The following is a 19,824-nucleotide window of genomic DNA, read 5'->3' on the forward strand; positions in this document are numbered from 1 at the left end:
ATGGTTCCACCTCTCCCACCCTCCCTTTGAAGACTGTGTTGCATTTTGTAGGCATTGGGATTCAGTGACAACTTCTAGGAATGTGATTTTCAACGTGTGCCCTTACCCATACTCTCCCACATGGGCAACTGAAAATCCAGCACCCTTCCCCCTCCACCCACTCCCCAACCAGTATGTTCTGCCCACTTTAGGAGCCAAGTAATATTAGGAAGAAGCCATGTGCTCCAGGCAGGAAAGTTGCAGCAAAGCATTGTAGACTGCTTGATAATCACTTTCTGCCATTCGGGGAAAGGGTATGGCACACTAGGGGAAAGGCAGGGATCCTTGCTTTAGTAATGCCACCTTGGGTGTCCTGTGTAGAGAGGTCAAGGTCAGGAAAGTTGTCATGTTTCCAGTGGTGAGGCAGGAAGCCCTCATGGCTGATTCTCCGACTGGAATGGAAGCAGGTGGTAAGGGTGTTCAATGCCCAGAGTGTGGCTCCAAGAAACTGGCAGTTGTGCCACAAAAAATTTAATGATATCACTCGCATGGTCAAAGCTAGTAAATCCTTCTGAACATCACACCTCTCACCCACCATACCGCACAGCCCTCACGTACACATGTACTCTTATTGCTCGCATAGCGCCACTCCCTGGCACTCAGGACTAACCTCTGACATACTTATACTACACCTGACTCACACCACCTTCAATCATGCCAGCCTCTACTTACTTCCACAAACCCACAGCTATTCCTCTTTGGCAGGGATATCACCTAACCACACTGACATTGTACTTATATATCTTACTCTTCCAGGATAAGGTTGCCCACAACATGAAAGAGAGCCAGATGATTGTTGGAGGACCATCATCCATTCTCTCAGCCCAATCAAACTGATGGTCCATAAGATAATGGGCACCAAGGCCACAGAGCCTGGTACTGCCAAGGCCACTTGGGAAGATTGTAAGTTGCTGCCTCATTCACCTTCTCCGTTCACTCCTCATTCTCATTCTGAAATGTGCCAGGTAACAGAAACTGCCAATGTAGTGGCTGTGGATCTTCTAATTTCCTCCCCAACAACCTCCCTTCCCTCATCCCTACTCTCTCTTTATGCTTTTGTGCTTTCAGATAGTCAAGAACTACCAGCAGCTCAAACCCTGCAGCATCATGTGGAAGGGTAAGATGGGGAAGAGAGCTCAGAGAAAGGCACACTGTCACTTGATCTAACACGTGCAGCCACCAGCTCAGATACTGGCACTGCATGTTGGAGGTTGCTTCAGAGTCAGGACCTGCAATGGTGAGTCACTGGGTATGAGTGGGCTACAGCCATGCTGGAGGAATAGGTCAGCTCATGTACAAACTCCCTGAAGAGTGAGGGTGCATACATGTTCTGCTGCAGGCACTCAGATGAGGACCTCAGTGGGGTGAACTATAGAACAGCAATGATAAAAATGCACACTAGTTCAGACAGAGGTCATGTGAACTAGACCATCCAAGGGCAGACAGCTGCCACCATGAATGTGGATCTCAGTATTCAAAAAGGCATATAGGCTCTCACAGTCGTTTGGCAATCTCTGCTCCAGCAGATTACGAGGATTGCCAAGGTGCCACCCTGTGGGCATGACAGTGACTCCGTGGAGCATGACCCTGTTGCCCTCTCTAAGGATGACAACATTTGTTCTTCCACCACTGCCACTCTGCCAATGTCCTTTTTGTAGCCTCTCACAGCCAGACCAGACTACTGTCATCCATGCTGAAGTAGAGCAAGACCTCAAGGCCCAGAGCTGCTCAAGGTCATTCCTCAAGGCAATCTGCAATCTTCCCCAGTGAAATCTAGCAGCTTTCCATTAACCATAATGTAGTCACTGGGTTAACAATGTATAAGAATGCTAGGCCAAACAAGGACAATCTCAAGACAGGCACTAAGGAGATACACAAGGATGATTAGCTCCGAGTTCTTTTTGCATTATTGATATATTACTGGATAAAGTTGTTGAGTGAAAGTCATTATTGAATGAGTTTAGCCAAAGGGATTTTGTCATTGTGAGTCTGAACTGGATGTATTGTAAGGAAATATTGGATCCATGTTGAGGGTGGGGAAATTGCTTTTAACTGAAGCAAAGCCTTAATGTACACTGCCTTTCACATCATCCATCAACCAAATGAGGTGTCCTTCCTTCCCCCTCCTCTTCTTTTCCTTCCTCCTCCTTCTCCTGAGGTGGTCTCCAGATCCCTGGAGATCGTAACTAGGCCCTCATAATAATGAGATTGGGGAGGATGTAGAGTTCGCAGATTACCACAAACATGGAGACCTTTGCGTATATAAACTGCAGAGAACCCCATTGAGTGATCTGGGCAGCAAAATCTCTGCTTTAGAAGATCAATGGCTTGCTCCCCAATGTTACGTGTGAAGGTGCACTGACCTTATATGAGCCATGTGTGGTGGAACAGCTTGTATTGCCAAGCAGCCATCCTATTGTAAGCCTCAGGGACCAAAAATGGTGGGAATTGACGACTGCCACAAGATAAAAGCATCTTGAATACTGTCAGGGTAGTGGGCATTCACAGAGGTGAATTCCTTTTTGTGGTCACACACTAACTGCACATTGACTGAGTGCTAGACCTTGTATTTGCAGAATTGTTTCCTATTAACATGGGAAGAGGCTGTTTACAAAAGCATGTACATGCAGTCGATGACACCCAGCATCATCAGGAAGCCTGTTATCCTGGTGAACCTACATTCCCTTTCATCCTTGTTTTCCCTCTAAGTTTTTTCCCTCTTTCTCTTCTTGTAAAGCATCTCTGTCACCTTCTAGATTCTTATGTGCCTAGCAAATTGCGACATGTTGCCAATGTCACTAGCTCCTGCCTGGAAGGTTTCTATTGAGTACAAATAAAGTGAGACCATAATCTTTACACCCACTGGGAGGACCATCCTCATCCTGGCTTGAGGCACCAGATCATCATGTGGGAGGTGACACAGCCCCATCGCTACCTCCTTAGTGGAGCAATGCCTTTTGAGGAACTGCTCCTGGAAAGCTCTCTTGGGAGAATCCTCCTTCTCCTCTGTCTTCTCAGAGGTCCAACTCTTTGCCTTCCTCTCTGCATGCCCTGCTCATATTGCTATTGCTCCTATCCAAGGTATTGTTATTTTATGTCAAAAATCTCCAAACTCCTACAGCAGTACTGTACAGTGCTTCCACTAATCTTGCTTGGGCATAGGTAAGTCAAAAGCATATCCGCTGCAATGTATTGAGTGGCCCTATAAATAGCTCCAGAACATGGCCCACCTTTCTTCCTAATGCTTGTTGTTTCAAGAATGACACTCCCAGCACATTCATCGGCCAATTATATCTGGACGTTGCATCAGCCTGTTGACATCAGTAATGTCACGATCACACACATTCAGTGACTTGGGGTGCATATAGCGATGTACCTGTGGATGTACATAGGAATGCGCCACTTCAGTTGACTCAAGTGAGTGGGAATATACTAGTAGTGTCTTCTTTGCAGGGTGGCCAACTCTTATGAAATAAAATAAGGGACATTTTGACCATAGGACCAGGGTGAGGGGTGTGCTGGTGACAATAAGGGGGGTGCTGGGGGGAGGGGTGTTGTTGGTGGGGTGTGGGTAGCTGCTGGTGACCATAAGAGGAGGGTGAAGGCGGTTAAGGTAACCAAAATTTACAACTTATCTTGTGGAGTCAGAACATTGTCATCTACCTGCTGGCCAACTCACAGACTTGCAGCTCCAGTCAAATCACTCAGCTGAGATTCCTAGGCTCAGTCTCCCACAGGCTGTCCTGAAGTACAGGATGAAAGGTATCCCTTAAAGGGTGTGGGACAAACAGCCAAAATAAGGAACAATCTGTTAAAATACAGGACAGTTGGTCACCCTATTTCTGTGCTAAGAACACTCAGGTAAATGTCCAAAGCAACACTACATAAATGATTGCCATGCACATGATGTCAGCCATGACTTAGTTGGTCACACTCTTGCCTCTAGGCAAAAGGTTGTGGGTTCAAGTCCCATTCCAGAGATTTGAACACAAAAATAAAAACCTGACAATCCAATGTGGCACTGAGGGAATGTTGCCCTATTGCAGTGGACATAAAAGATTCCACAGCCCTCTTTTAAAGAAGCGTTAAGGCGTTATCTCTAGTGCCCTGGACAGTATTTATCTCTCAATCAAACATGATAAAAAAACGGATTACCTGGTCATTATCATGTTGCTGCCTGTGGAAGTTTGCTGTGTGTAAATTGATGTGTTTCCTTAATCACAATAGTGACTACAATTCAAAAGTATTTCATCACTGGCTGTAAAGCACTTTGGGGTATCCTGTGTTTGTGAAATTCACTATAGCAATGTAAGTTGTTTCTTTCTTTATAGTGGAATTCATATAAGAAATGACTTATGGTGCAGTATTGCAAGTAATAATTCATAGTTTGATATGCTGAAGAAACAGCTCATATTTAATCATAGAATGATACAGCACAGGAGGAGGCCATTTGGCCCATTGTGTCCACATTGAACCTTTTGTAGAGCTAGCAAATTAACCCCACTCCCTTGCTCTTATCCCATAGTCCTGTATTTCTTTTCCTTCAAGTAATTATTAGATTCTCTTGTGAATTTGCTTCGCCCGCCTTTTCTGTCAATCTCATGTAGGGTTCTGGGTTGTCCAAGAATTGCTAATAATTACTCCAAGAAACCATGATATCAAAATGGGGGAGGTAGAAGAGGCAAGCCCCAAGATCTACCTCAACTGGTACAGAAATTGGGGATATGGTGGTGTAGTGGTAATCCAGACACCAAAGCTAATGCCCTGGGGTCACGGGTTCCAATCCCACCATGGCAGCTAGTGGAATTTGAATTCAATTTATTAATAAAAATATTGAATTTGAAATCCCATGACAGAATATAAACATATAAAAAATGACCCTAAGCTGTAAGCACTAATAAGCACCACACTCTAACCACCTGAGCTAACCAACCTTACTCAATATATTTCTTCATGTCACCTCTGGCTCTTTTGTCAATCTCTTTAAATCTGTGTTGTTTGGTTACTGGCCTTACTGCCACTTGAAATAGTTCATCTTTATTTATTCTATCAAAACTAGTCATGATTTTGAACAACTCTATTGGATCTCCCCCTTAACCTTTCTGCTATAAGGGGAACAACACCCAACTTCTCCAGTCTCTCTACATAACTGAAGTCCCTCATCTGTGTATCACTCACAACTATTGTCTGCTTTCTCTTCCTTAGCCCAATTTTCATTTATGTTGCCACTGTCCCTTTAATCTCATGGACTTTAATTTTACTAACAAGTCTATTATGTGGTATTCCATCAAACAGTCACTGCTAGTCCATATAGACAACCTCAACTAAATTACCCTCATCAATCCTTTCCGTTATTCCATCAGGGAACTTAATTAAGCTAGTCAACCATAATTTGCCTTGAACAAATCTGTGCTAGCTTTCATTTATTAGCCAATTCTTTTCTAAACATGAATTAATTTTGTCCAGGATTATTATCCCTAAAAGTTTACCCTCAATCGTGTTACTCTGCTTGTAGTTGATGGTAATATCCCTCTCCATTTTAAACAGGGTGTAACATTTGCAATCCTCCAGTCCTTCGGCAGCATGCTGCAAAGAATGACACTTGATGGTGTACGGTGTCAGAATAGAGTCATGAAGGGACATGGTGTGGCAAAAACTACCTCATGGTGAAATATGTTACTCCAAGTAATAGGTCATGACAGTGTGTAATACTATGAGTATTTCCACTCCTTCAGTCATTTACTCAAAGGCAAAGGCTGTGCAATGAGTATTCCTAGGATTTATCAAAGCCAAGTACTGTCTTAAAGTCACCCAACATTCACATCCATGCATGTAGTAATAGACGATCATAATCAAGAACAGGATCATAAATCTTTCCTCTTCCCTATATGTTAATAACAGAAGTAGAATTGTAGAATGCAAGTTTTTCTCAGTTTGAATAATTCAGTGGAGATTGGGGTCAAACTTGGAGTTGTCTTGATCTGTGTATTTGAGTACCAAACCATGCAATGCATTTCCCCAAAGTGTTTTGTGGGGTCTGCACAGCATCTTCACATTACTAGTAATTTCAGACAAGAAAAACGTATTAGAGTTACCATATTTTATCCCAAAATTATGACAGAAAAGCAATATCATTTAATAAGACTAGGGGCACAGCTGGCTATTTTACAAATTATGTTCCTTATAATATATAAAAGGTGAAATAAATGTACCATAATGTCATTATATACACACTCAAAACACTGCTTTGTTTTATTAATTCATATTTTATGTTCTTGATTGCTAAGTCTTCCATGAGCCCTTCTTTAACTTGTTTTGATTTTAAAAGTTGAAATTATATATTCACAGGGTTATATACCTATGTTTATTCTGAGATTATGCAGAAATTGTTTATATTCATTTTTAAGTACCTGAAACTATATCATTTGTAACTGCACACGTAATCCCCAAATTGGCGCTTTGTATATATACTCTCCAGTCAAATTACAACTTCTTTTGTCTTGATGGGAACTGTTATTGTTAAGCTGTTTGCAACCTTCAAAATAATAATCGAAGTTTAAGAATGGATCATTTAAAAATATTTTAATATGCCCTTTGTATTTGTTTAAATGATGGAAAGTAAACCACCGAGTGCTAAGTGTGGCTTGGCTCAGTTTGTAGCACTATTGCCTCTAAGTTGGAAGCTTATGGATTCAGATTCCCTATTGACATTTGAGCGCAAAATCTAGGCTGACATCTCACTGCAGTACTGAGTAAATGTTGTGTTGTCAGAGGCGCTATCTTTCAAATGAGCCATTAGACTGAGGCCTTGTGTGCCCTCTCCTGTGGATGTTAAAGGTCACATGGCATCATTTTGAAGAAGAGTAGAGAAATTTTCCCCGGTGTCCTGAACAATAGCTGTCTCTCAATCAACATCACACAAAAAAAAAGATGATCTCATTGCTGTTTGTGGGACCTTGCTATGCAGATATTTTCTACATTTCAAAGTGACTATACTTCAAAAATACTTCAATGGCTGTAAGGCGTTTTGGGAATTCTTGGATCATGAAAGGTGCCAGAGATTTCAAGGTCTTTCTTTCTTAACAACAAAACATTACAAACAGCCTACTCTCCCTACCGCCTTGTACCCACAACTCCCACTGCCTCCCAGCCTGGAGAACCGCAATCCTCTCCTCCAATCATTTCACAGGTTCAAAATACGGTCACAGCACATCTGCTAACACCTGACAGATTATTCTGCTTGAAACAGTAATGGATCAAATCACGCAGAAATACATTTATCTGTAAATCAAGATTTGTTGATGGATTTGATAAGAGAACCATGTGACATTAGTGGTTTTGTTCCTGTTGGTTGCTAACCTTGGATCCTTAGGTGTTGGAATGGAAATGATAAAGATTTTGGCATCACAAAATAAATAAACTGTCTCCACACATCAGAATTCCAAATAATAGCCAGCAGCGCTGTTAATGATTTTAGTCATCACACAGACATGCAGTAAAGGTTAACCAAAGATTAAGAGACAACATTGCACAGATTTCCCCATAGTATGACAAAGGTTCCATAAAGTCTGCACTTGCACTATGTTTGAGTTCAGTGCTTGGTCAGCTCTGATCTAATGTGCAATCAATGTAGAAGTCCCTGTTTATTTTGTGTTGAGTTAAACATAGAATATGACAATGCCAAAACATAGTGAATAACTGCTCTGTTCAATCTAATAGGTTAGTTGAGATCGTTAGCCTCTTAAGTAAAGCTTCCAGATAGTGTTTATGCTGTAAAATCATATCCTCAACCCTTTTTTCACCATTATCATTCCGATAAATTATTGACAATATTCAAAATTATCAAGGAAAGCAGATATTTGCGAATAGTAGAAAGTGCAGAAAACTCGTATATTGTTGGATATTGAGAATATATAATTAAGCGACCAAGCAAAATAAAATATTTACTCCCAAATCTCTTTGGCTGGTCAATGGTTCTGTTCTATTTTCAAAATTAAATTGCACAGTCCAGGTCCCTGCTTTTCACAAGAATTAAAACAGTCCCTGAACTTTCAGCCATGGGAAATGTAAACGTGCTTCCCTGTAACAAGACACTGATTCAATACTGAATATGAGACTTGAAATATTTACTAAAGAAATTTGAAAAAATCAATGGGACAATTAGATTAAGGAAGTGAGGTTGCACAACATTTTTAATTTGTTAGCTGTTGTATCATTTTTGTCTTAACCTTTTTCTGATTAGAGGAAAAACCTGATCATGGGGCATGGCATGGAATATTATGTTGGAAGAAACTTGCATTTCTTTAGGATCTTATGTACAGGATGTCTAAAATGTTTCACAACCATTGAAATTTATTTGAGATATAACCATTGTTGGTTGTGCATCAAGGGTCCACAAACAGCAATGTAATTAATCTGTTTCAGCAATGGTATATAATTTATAGGTTTCGAGTCCTCATGACCCTTCGACAGAACTTGAGTTCGAGTCCAGGAAAGAGCTGAAATATAAGCTGGTTTAAGGTGTGTGTGTGGGGGGCGGAGAGATAGAGAGACAGAGAGGTGGAGGGGGTTGGTGTGGTTGTAGCGACAAACAAGCAGTGATAGAAGCAGATCATCAAAAGATGTCAACAACAATAGTACAATAGAACACATAGGTGTTAAAGATAAAGTTGGTGATATTATCTAAACGAATGTGCTAATTAAGAATGGATGGTAGGGCACTCAAGGTATAGCTCTAGTGGGTTTTTTTTTTTATTTTATATAATGGAAATAGGTGGGAAAAGGAAAATCTTTATAATTTATTGGGAAAAAAAAAAAAAAGAGAATTTTGCTTCCAATCTCCACCCCTCCATCATTTTCACGTGGTCCATCTCTGACACTTCCCTTCCCTTCCTTGACCTCTCTGTCTCAATCTCTGGTGATAGACTGTCCACCAATATCCATTACAAACCCACCGACACCCACAGCTATCTCGACTACAGCTCCTCACACCCCACTTCCTGTAAGGACTCCATCCCATTCTCTCAGTTCCTTCGCCTCCGTCGCATCTGTTCCGATGATGCTACATTCAAAAACAGTTCCTCTGACATGTCCTCCTTCTTCCTTAACCGAGGTTTTCCACCCACGGTCGTTGACAGGGCCCTCAACCGTGTCCGGCCCATCTCCCGCGCATCCGCCCTCACTCCTTCTCCTCCCTCCCAGAAACATGATAGGGTCCCCCTTGTCCTCACTTATCACCCCACCAGCCTCCGCATTCAAAGGATCATCCTCCGCCATTTCCGCCAACTCCAGCATGATGCCACTACCAAACACATCTTCCCTTCACCCCCCTTATCGGCATTCCGTAGGGATCGCTCCCTCCGGGACACCCTGGTCCACTCCTCCATCACCCCCTACTCCTCAACCCCCTCCTATGGCACAACCCCTTGCCCACGCAAAAGATGCAACACCTGCCCCTTCACTTCCTCTCTCCTCACCGTCCAAGGACCCAAACACTCCTTTCAAGTGAAGCAGCATTTCACTTGCATTTCCCCCAACTTAGTCTACTGCATTCGTTGCTCCCAATGTGGTCTCCTCTACATTGGAGAGACCAAACGTAAACTGGGCGACCGCTTTGCAGAACACCTGCGGTCTGTCCGCAAGAATGACCCAAACCTCCCTGTCGCTTGCCATTTTAACACTCCACCCTGCTCTCTTGCCCACATGTCTGTCCTTGGCTTGCTGCATTGTTCCAGTGAAGCCCAACGCAAACTGGAGGAACAACACCTCATCTTCCGACTAGGGACTTTACAGCCTTCCGGACTGAATATTGAATTCAACAACTTTAGGTCGTGAGTCCCCTCCCCCATCCCCACCCCCTTTCTGTTTCCCCCTTCTCTTTTTTTTTTTCCCAATAAATTATAAAGATTTTCCTTTTCCCACCTATTTCCATTATATAAAATAAAAAAAAAAAACCCACTAGAGCTATACCTTGAGTGCCCTACCATCCATTCTTAATTAGCACATTCGTTTAGATAATATCACCAACTTTATCTTTAACACCTATGTGTTCTATTGTACTATTGTTGTTGACATCTTTTGATGATCTGCTTCTATCACTGCTTGTTTGTCGCTACAACCACACCAACCCCCTCCACCTCTCTGTCTCTCTATCTCTCCGCCCCCCACACACACACCTTAAACCAGCTTATATTTCAGCTCTTTCCTGGACTCGAACTCAAGTTCTGTCGAAGGGTCATGAGGACTCGAAACGTCAACTCTTTTCTTCTCCGCCGATGCTGCCAGACCTGCTGAGTTTTTCCAGGTAATTCTGTTTTTGTTTTGGATTTCCAGCATCCGCAGTTTTTTTGTTTTTATAATTTATAGGTATTGGCCAGAACATGGAAAACTTCCCAATATAGAGTAAGGGTTAACATCAGAAGCATACATGATGCTGATGTAATAATGATGTCAGGTCATATGATTGAGAAGTAAGAGAGACCTGGAAGGAGGAGAAGCTCCAACTTTGTGTAGAGGTCCAAATGTGTAAATAATTGTTGTATATAAAGAGTAATGGTTTTGAGAAACTACAGAATCAAGCATACTTTGGGAGAATAGACAATCCACAAAACCCTCATCTAGACAACAACCACACAACAAAACATGGTAGCAGTGAGTTTAAGACCCAGCAGGCCTTAAAAAAGCAAATACAGGGCTGGCAAGGAAAGAGATCCTAGAAGGAACGATAAAGAAAAAAAAATAAGACTCACTAAAATGTCAGAACATCACAGGAGCAGCAGGTTCCAGCTGAGACACAGACCTGGAGACTGGACAGCAGTGAGCACAGGCCTGAAGCAGCAAGCAGCAGCACAGAAGCAGAAACAACTCCAGAGCTCAGCAGAAGCATGGAATCAACATGACCACTCCCAGAACCATTTCAGAGCAAAAAGGCTCACAATAGGCCCAGAACTGAGACAACTGGAGAATAAGGTTCACATCGTACAGAACCTATTCGGGAATACACAAAAGAGATCAAAAAGATCAGGTCAGTACATTACTTTATGCAGTGGAATCTATTACTGATGATGTGATAGCAAGATAGGGGGTCGATGAGACTTCAGCTTCTTATGAAGAAGTTCTGCAAGCTTTCGACTCTTATTTCAGCATCCATCAGGATTTAATGATAGGGCTAAATTTAATAAAATAAAGCAAAGACCAAGTGAAAGCATTGAATCGTTCATCAATGATCTCTATAGCTGGCAGGATACCGCAATTATGGAATCTTAAAGGATAAACTGATTCACAACAGAATCATTGTCAGGGTCCTAGATGAAGCATTATCAGATCTCTAACAAACAAGAGAGGGTTTAACAATAGTGCAGATTGCAAGGCAGCTGAACCCAAGAAACAGAATCAAGCATTTGTTTGTGGTGAAGGAGTGGTCCCAGCTTGAAGATTGAATGAGAGCATTCAGTTCGTAGACCATAAGAGAGAAAGTGCACCAAAGCCAAAGCCTGTCAAAATAGGGAAACGCACATCAAGAACCATTTTGAAATGTCTTTGGTGCGGTGGGAACAAACGGACAAGTGAGAAGGATATCCAGCGGGGGCGGGTTTGGGGGTGATGTGCAGAATACCACAGATGTGGAAAAATAAGCCGCATTATAATGGGTTGTCACTTAAAAATGCTGAAAACCTGTAAAAAGAGGGAGAAAATTTTAAAACAGGGCTACATACAATGAATGGGAAACCATAGCAAAGGAACTAACCTTCCTGGGGAGCCTAATGATACTAAAATAAATATTGGAGTATTAAACTCCATGTGGATGGACACCCCACAGATTTTAAGCTAGGCACAAGAGCAGGTGTTTCTTTTTTATCAGATAAAGTCAAATGGCTCAAACAGATTACATTGCAACCCTCATCCAATTACAAGGTCCTGGTGGGACAACTTTAAAAGTGAAAGGCAAACTCATGGCAAAGCTGAAATATAAAGATGGAGAAATCCTCGACTCCCTCTATGTCATTCAAAATCAAGAATGCTCTCTACTAAGCAGAAAGGCATGTCTAAAACTGAAAATAATATATAAAGTGGATGATATTGCTGATGAGAACTACAGCAGTACATTTCAAAATGAATTTCCAAATTTACAGGGATAGGGAAGCTAAAGGCCGAGTGCCATATCACCCTATGAGCTGATGCAAAATCAATTTTCCTCTTTACACCAAGGAAAGTACCTCACCCACTTTTGGACAAAGTCAAGGGTGAAATTGAAAAGATGCAGCAGGAAGGGGTAACTTCACAGGTCACCATGCCAACTCAGTGGTGTTTGGGAATGGCTACGCCCTCAAAGCCAAATGGCTTTATAAGAATCTGCATGGATTTAACTCAACTAAACAAATCAGAGGAACATGAGATCCACCTGATGGCCTCAGTGGACGAGAGCCTTGCCAAACTAGCTTAAAGCACTTTACTTACCAAATTGAATGTGAACAGTGGATTTTCACAATTACCTCTGGACAAAGAATCCAAATTGCTGACCACATTTAAGGACATTTGGTCCATATTGTTTCAATCGATTGCATAGCGTATGCTCCAGAAATTCTTCAGAAGCCAATGCCTCACACTCTAGAAGGCATGGAGGGAGTAACATGCCATATTGAAAACATACTTATACATGGCTCCTTGACAGAAGGGCATGATTGCAGAGTTAGAGAGCCCTTACAGGCTGCAGGCCTAATGTTAAATGAAACATGTGAGCTAAACCCAAGACCAGGTTTCTAGGCCAGCTAGCAGAAGCCACTGGAATCACATTTGATCAGGTCAGGTCTATAAACATGGTGTAAAAGTCCTTGTTCCATTCTTGACATTTCTCCTTTTGATAATGTTCCCATGAAAAGAGCTTTATTATGTTGTAGACACTATATAAGCATAAATTGGTGCTGTTTTTAAAAAGGTTTTAAATTATGAAAGAATGCATAGAGTTTACAGAAACAAACTGTTTAACAAACTACTTAAGAAGTTGAGGGATTGAGAATGAGGGGCCATAGGTATATGAGTAAATGTTGGATTTTCTTATTCATTCTTGGAAATAGGCAGCACAGCAAGGCAAACATTTATTGCCTATCCTTAGTTGCCTTTGAAAAGTTGGTAGTATTTCACCTTCCTGAGTTGCTGCAGTCCATGTACTGAAAGTTACCATTAGATAGGAGGTCCAGGATTTTAACATAGCGGCAATGAATGAATAGTAATGTCCAAGGGAAGAATTTTTACATCGGAGGGATGAGGCGGGCAGACCCGGGAGCAGCCACGCAATGGACCACTGCCCGCAATCGGGCCCCGACCGCGATTTCACACCGGCTGGCCAATTAACTGGCCAACCACTTGAAATGCACGCTGATAACCTCAGTGCCACCAGAGTGGGAGTTGGCGGTGAGGAGGGCAAGCGCACGGCTGCTCTCAGTGAAAGCTCCTTGAAGGCACAGAGCAGCCTCAGGGAGCAGAAGATTTTTCACATTAAAAATAAAGTTCTCAAAAAAAAAGAGCAAGCCGCCTCATGTGACTCTGACATATGTGCAAGGGCATGTTAAAAATGAAAACAAAAATACATGGAAAAACTCAGCAGGTTTGGCAGCATCTGTGGAGAGGAGCATGAGTTCTAAACATTTTTATTTGATTTTTAAAAATTAATATTTCCAAGAATAGCTCAAAAATCCAAAGGCCGCTTGGCCTTTTTGACCACCCACCAACTGTAAGATTGGACAGGCAGGGAAAAATTCTATTTAATTAATTAATTAAGAGGCTTAACAGCTTTCTTAATTGTCAGCGTGCATGCCGACCAAAATATCACGCAAGTGTGCAATGACATCGGGGCACTCACTTAAAGTCATTGTGTACCATTTTTCTCCTGTTCAGGTCGGGAAAAATTCTGCCCCAACTTACCATGTTGCGAGGCTTCAAAGTAGATATGAGGTGATGGTATTCCTATTGCACCTCTGTCCTTGTCCCTCTAGGTTGTAGAGCCATGAGTTTGGAGTACACTGTTGAAAATATCTTGAAAAGTTGCTGTGATGCATCTTATAGATGGTATTCACTGCAGCCATGTTGTGTTAGCAATGGAAGGAGTGGATGCTTAAGGTGGTGGTTGGGGGCCAATCAATAAACTGTTTTTTCTTGGATGGTTTCAAGCTTCTCAAACGCTGTTGAAGATGCACCAATCCAGTCAAGTGGAGAGTATTCCATCAAGTACCTGACCTGTGCCTTATAGGTGGAGGAAAGGCTTTCAGGAGTCAGGTGGTCAGCCACTCACCATAGAATATTCAGCCTCTGAGCTACTCTAGTAAGCACAGCATTTATGTGGCTGCTTCTGTTTAGTTTCTGATCAATGGTAAATTTATTTCTTACTAATTTAGAAGCAAGTAGGAGAAGCTTCTTCATGGAGAGTTGCAAGGCTGTGGAATTCATTTCCAGGATCAGTGGTTGAGGTAGAAAATATGCCAATTTTTAAGATTAGATGGGATAAATAGATAAATGAGTTTAAAAATGAGATTAGGCCCACGATCAAGTCAAGTCTCAAAAGAATAACTGAAAAAAAACCCAAAACATTTAAGGGAAAGATTAGTGCAAGACAAAACAATCTTTTACCATTTCCAACAATGGCTCAGTGCTGCCAGGGTGGGGGCAGGAGGACTGCGAGCATGGAAGTTCGCGCATGCGTTTGAGCGTGTGCAGTAAAAGTTCCCTGAGATATGGAGCTGCCTCAGGGAGATGAAGATTTTTTAAATAAAAAATAGAGAGGTTAAAAATAATGAAAACATGACTCTGTCACACGAGTAGGGACATGTAAGAGACGAGTGCCAAAAGGTTTCTTTTTTTTAAATTCACTGGTCGAAATCTCATCCCACCCGTGGATGAGGTTTTGACAAAGATGCAAAGACTACTTGTTCATTTCGCCCGCCCGCCAAGTGAATGGTTGGACAGGCAGGGAAAAATTTGAATCAATTACATTTTTAAGGGCCTTAATAAGCCACTTAATCATTGGCCGGCATGCTGCCAATTCCCACTTGTGCCCGCTGGCCGAAATATTGTGCGAGTACGTGATGACGTCAGGACGCTTGCCTGAACCCACACAAAAATCTCGGCTGATAGTTTCTTATGTGGCTTGGTATCATACTTTGTTTTATAATGCTTCTTATGAAGTACCCTGGAACATTTTATTCTGTAAAATACACTATATAAATATAAGTTGTTGTTGTTATTGTTGTTATACATCATTCATCAAGGCATAATTCAGAAAGAATCAAAGTGTGAAAATTAGAAGTTCACATCAATTCAGTGATTTCTAAATAATCTTCATCTGCAAGGACTTCAAATGCATAACCTGCAGATGAATGGGAAAATCACTGACAACAGCTTCTGGATTTTCATGTTTAACTGCATATGTGCGCATGCTAGGGATTGCTGTCAGTTTCACAGAGCAGTGATGGCGAATGCTGACAGTTTTGCTGTCATTACAGCTGCAAAATCCTGGCCTATATGCCTTTGTTTGAATTATGTTTGGTTCTGGCATTGATTATAGTCCTGCTTTGTTGATAAACTGAGAAACAGACTGTGAGGCCCATAAATGCTGACACAAGAGTTTATGTGGACAATTTTAATTTTGATGGAAATAATTATCGAAAGGATGTTAATTGAGCTACCAATTCACTATTACCTATTGTATAATAGCATGCAAACTGAAAATGACCCTCTATGTCTCTCAGGTCATGTTAAAAATTGCAGTTGATCCCAGGCTTTGTACTAATGTGCCTCAACATCACTATTGTGTGTTTTCCAACACACAACACAAAGGAACAAAACAGTGCATATCAAATTAAATTGATGCATATTAGATGGGGTGAATTCAAGTGTAGGTTCATCTTGAGGTAGTTATGTCATTCATCATGATGTCACCAAAGCAGTATTAAAGAAAACGGAACAGCATCCATTTCAAAATTGTTTTATTATATAATTGGATTCAAAAGTAATTTTTACCTTCTGAAAAGAACAGGGAGCTTTTGGTTAATGATCTGATGAGTGCTACCTCCTCCCCACTCATTTTTTGTTCAGATATATTTAACAAATACACCCTGCAGAACATGTGAAGATTCTATTTTAGTTTGATTTTTTCATGTCTAATTCAAACCAAGGTGATAAGCCTGCACAATTAAGTTACAACAAAGCTTCGGTAGCTATCCAGCATTCAATATAAATACTTCAATGAAAATTCAATGGAATATAGAATGAAATATTATGAGCACAATACAATTTCACGCAATTCATTCATCCATATTTGCACTATTGGGATTTTCTTATTTTTCTTAATAAAAAAACTAACATTTTTTAAATGGGTAAGCTCTGGTTAGATTATACTTGAGTATTTTGTCCTATCCTGACTGTGAAATAACAAGAGAGATGTTGCTGGAAACATTGAGGGGAAAGTCACAAGGCTGATATCCAGTGTCAAGGATGTGACCTATGAGGAAATTGCAGAGATTTGGGTTTTTTAGCCTTAAAAGAAGGCCACTGAAAGGTGGTCTTATAGAAGAACAAATGATAGTAAATATTATGGAAAAGGGTAATCCACATTATTTTAAACAGTAGTAGTAGGTTAAAGGGGCACAGGCATAAACCCACAATTGCCAACTTTAGGACAGATATTGGGAGGTTCTTATTCACACAGAGTGCGATCAACACTTGGAAAAGATTCCAGGCAGAGTAGCAGATTTGCATATCCTGATATCAAATAAGAATCAACTCGACACATTAATGCTGGGAGTGTAGGATTATTCTGGACGAATGTATGAAGATGAGTCGAATGGGCCATTTGTACATTTTTTGGTGATCTTTTGACATTCGTATTTGCATTTATGACAAAACTAAAGTACGATCATCTATTATTTATTAATGAACTGTATCCCTTCCACACCATGCTGTGTGCTACAATTCATTAGTCAGCTCATGAACTTATTCATAGATCAATTATGACATACATCGTATTACATTAACTATTATTGCATGTTCTTTTAAAATGATATTACTGATGCTAAAATGAAAATGTTTCTTATAAGGCCAATTTTAGGTAAACGTGCCTCAGTGATCGCAGTTACTTTTAAACTGGTTGAACTGCCAGCAAGATAGAACAGTGTTTTTTGCACCTTTGATCTTCAAGGCATTGTGATTGTTGTCATTTTGAAGAAAAAAATAGGAGTTTTATGGTGGTGTAGAGCTAATGGACGAGATCTTCCGTTCCCACTGACATCAGGGATGTTTGGTGGCATGATTAGACAAAACGGCAAGAAGGCAAAAACAAAACATTTCACGATATCGTGAAACCAGTTTGTGATCACCTGCTCCACCCGCCGATGGCGGGCTGCGTTTCCCACCATCGGACATTAGGGAACCTCATTGTAATGCAGCAGCATATCATTATAAGGCCAGCTCACCGGGCTCACCCCCCACCGCTGGATCATCTGCCCACATCGGCGGAAAAACACGCCAATGTATTTCACAACAGCACATAAGCGACGTGCACCTGGCGAGCTGCACTTCGCTCAGGACTCCAAGGCTTGTCTTTCTACCTTGCTTCAGTCAGCACTCACAGTCATCAGCGCCAGGCTTCACAGACAGCACCACATCACTTTTAGGGGAGCTCATGGGTAGGTCTCTACCTACCAGGGTGGCTTTTCAATGGCTACAGGACAAGGTCTTGCACGGCGAAGGGGGAGAAGCGGTCTCAGGCAATGGAAGAAGCTGCAGGACGAGAGCTGTTTTGGGGAAGGAGGGTATCCCGGGGTGTGTGTGAGGGCACATGTTGATCTGTGCAAGTGGCCTCAAGGTGGTGATGCCTGAGGAGGTAGTCTCCAGAGGAGATGAGGTCAGATGAACATGTGAGGATATTTGTGTGAGAATGGGTGGGGATGTCTCTTGAGCTGGCAGTGAGTGAGATGCCAGTGAACGTGTGATGGCCTTGAGTGTATGAGTTTAGAGTGATGAGATGGTTGCCATACCCTGGTTGCACAGATGAGATCATTCATCCTCTATCTGCATTGGATGGCCAGCTTCTTCTGTGTAACATTGGCACTGGCCACCGCCTGCCATATTGGATGGGTGATGCCCCTGCCCGTCCTGCAGCTAGACCGGGGGTAGAGGACATCACAGCAGGCCTCCACGTCATCCAAATGGCATTCCAGTGATGCATCATTAAACTTGGGGGCTGCAGTTTTTTTGTCTTGTGGACATCTTCCCTGCAGTAGTTCTGGGCTGGAAGCACTGAGATGTGTGCGCGCAGCCAGATTTTAAATATGGCACCCGGTGTGACGAAGTGGTGAGTTGATGTGTGTCGGGCAAGTGAGAGCCTGCTTTCCAAGGAAACAGCGTGTTTCTCGGGAATGCATTAGCAATGTGACAGGTTTGGGATGATATGGTGAAAACCGGCCTTCACGGGTAAACTGCCTGTTTACCCGTCTGCTACACTTAGTGCAAATCTGGGACGATTCCGCCATTTGCGACTGATCAATGGCACTAGACTTTGAATTGTGTAGATTTAAGAATAGGATAATTTGAGTACTGCTGAAAAAAAAGACATGTCTAAGCTTTTCATCTTGCACTCATCAGGACACCTAATTTCCCCTTATATTGGTATTCTTGCAAGGTGTCCTGATGAGTGCAAGACAAAAAGCTTTGACATGCCTCTTCTTCAGCAATAGGATCATTCTACATTCCAGAACATTATAGACACTTACAATCTCTTTGCTTCTAAGTGGATATGCTGAGGCAGCAACAGTATCCAGTAAGGCAAACTGCAGTAGAGTTCATTTGACAGCACATGATGGAGGGGGTAATTGCACACAAGTTTATGAATTTGGAATCCAGCTCGAATCAGTAGAAACTCCATGATTGACTTCAGGTCCCCTGTGCTGGTGGAAGGGAATAATGTTAGGGAAGGGAAGGGGGAGTTGTTGGAAACAGCTGTTAACCATTTATTGATGGCTGCTGAAAGTTTCATATGTATGGATAATCGAATAAGGAAAGATCAGATGGTCAGCATGGTTGAATAACCTGACCAACTTGTCTAGGCTAACTGAAAAAGGATAACACTTAAACCAAAGCATCAGAGCCTGCAGTTTCCATTAGTATCATGGTATCAGCACAATTCACTCAAAATCGGCCAAACCAGTGCCAAAGATTAGTGAATTTCAATCACAAATTATGCCCAGTGCAAATCGAGTTTCCGCAATCGCTGGCATTTGTTTAAAGAACAACGAGCTGGAAATCAGCCTTTGCCTGCAAAACTGGCCAAGACACCAGATTAGAATGATTATCATGGCGTGTTTCCACTAATTGTGCCTTAGGTTGGCCTTCGAGAAGGCTCGTAAAAATGACATTTTTTAGGGGGTAGGGTACAAATAGGCACCTTTACCAGCTGTTAATGTTTCTTTCAATTTACTAAGAAACTGACCACATCAATAAAACTAGTAAATGCATCATCTGTTTAGTTTTTAAAAGCCATTTTCAGTTATTTAAAATCAGTTAACTCATAGTTCATGGACTAGATTAAAAATGGTTATCTTTTGTGATAACCTATTTTCAGCTATTAAATAAAACTGCACCAGATTATCATCTTTAAATATTTCAAGGAATATGTTTCATATATTTTGTTTTAAATTACATTCTAAAATGTTGCCTGATTGGACTGGTTTATGGATGATATTATGTTTGGTGATTTACAAATATGTTTTTAGTGAAAAAATTAACAAAAAGTTCACT

Source organism: Carcharodon carcharias, chromosome 11, assembly GCF_017639515.1.
Source record: "Carcharodon carcharias isolate sCarCar2 chromosome 11, sCarCar2.pri, whole genome shotgun sequence".
Lineage (NCBI taxonomy): Eukaryota > Metazoa > Chordata > Chondrichthyes > Lamniformes > Lamnidae > Carcharodon > Carcharodon carcharias.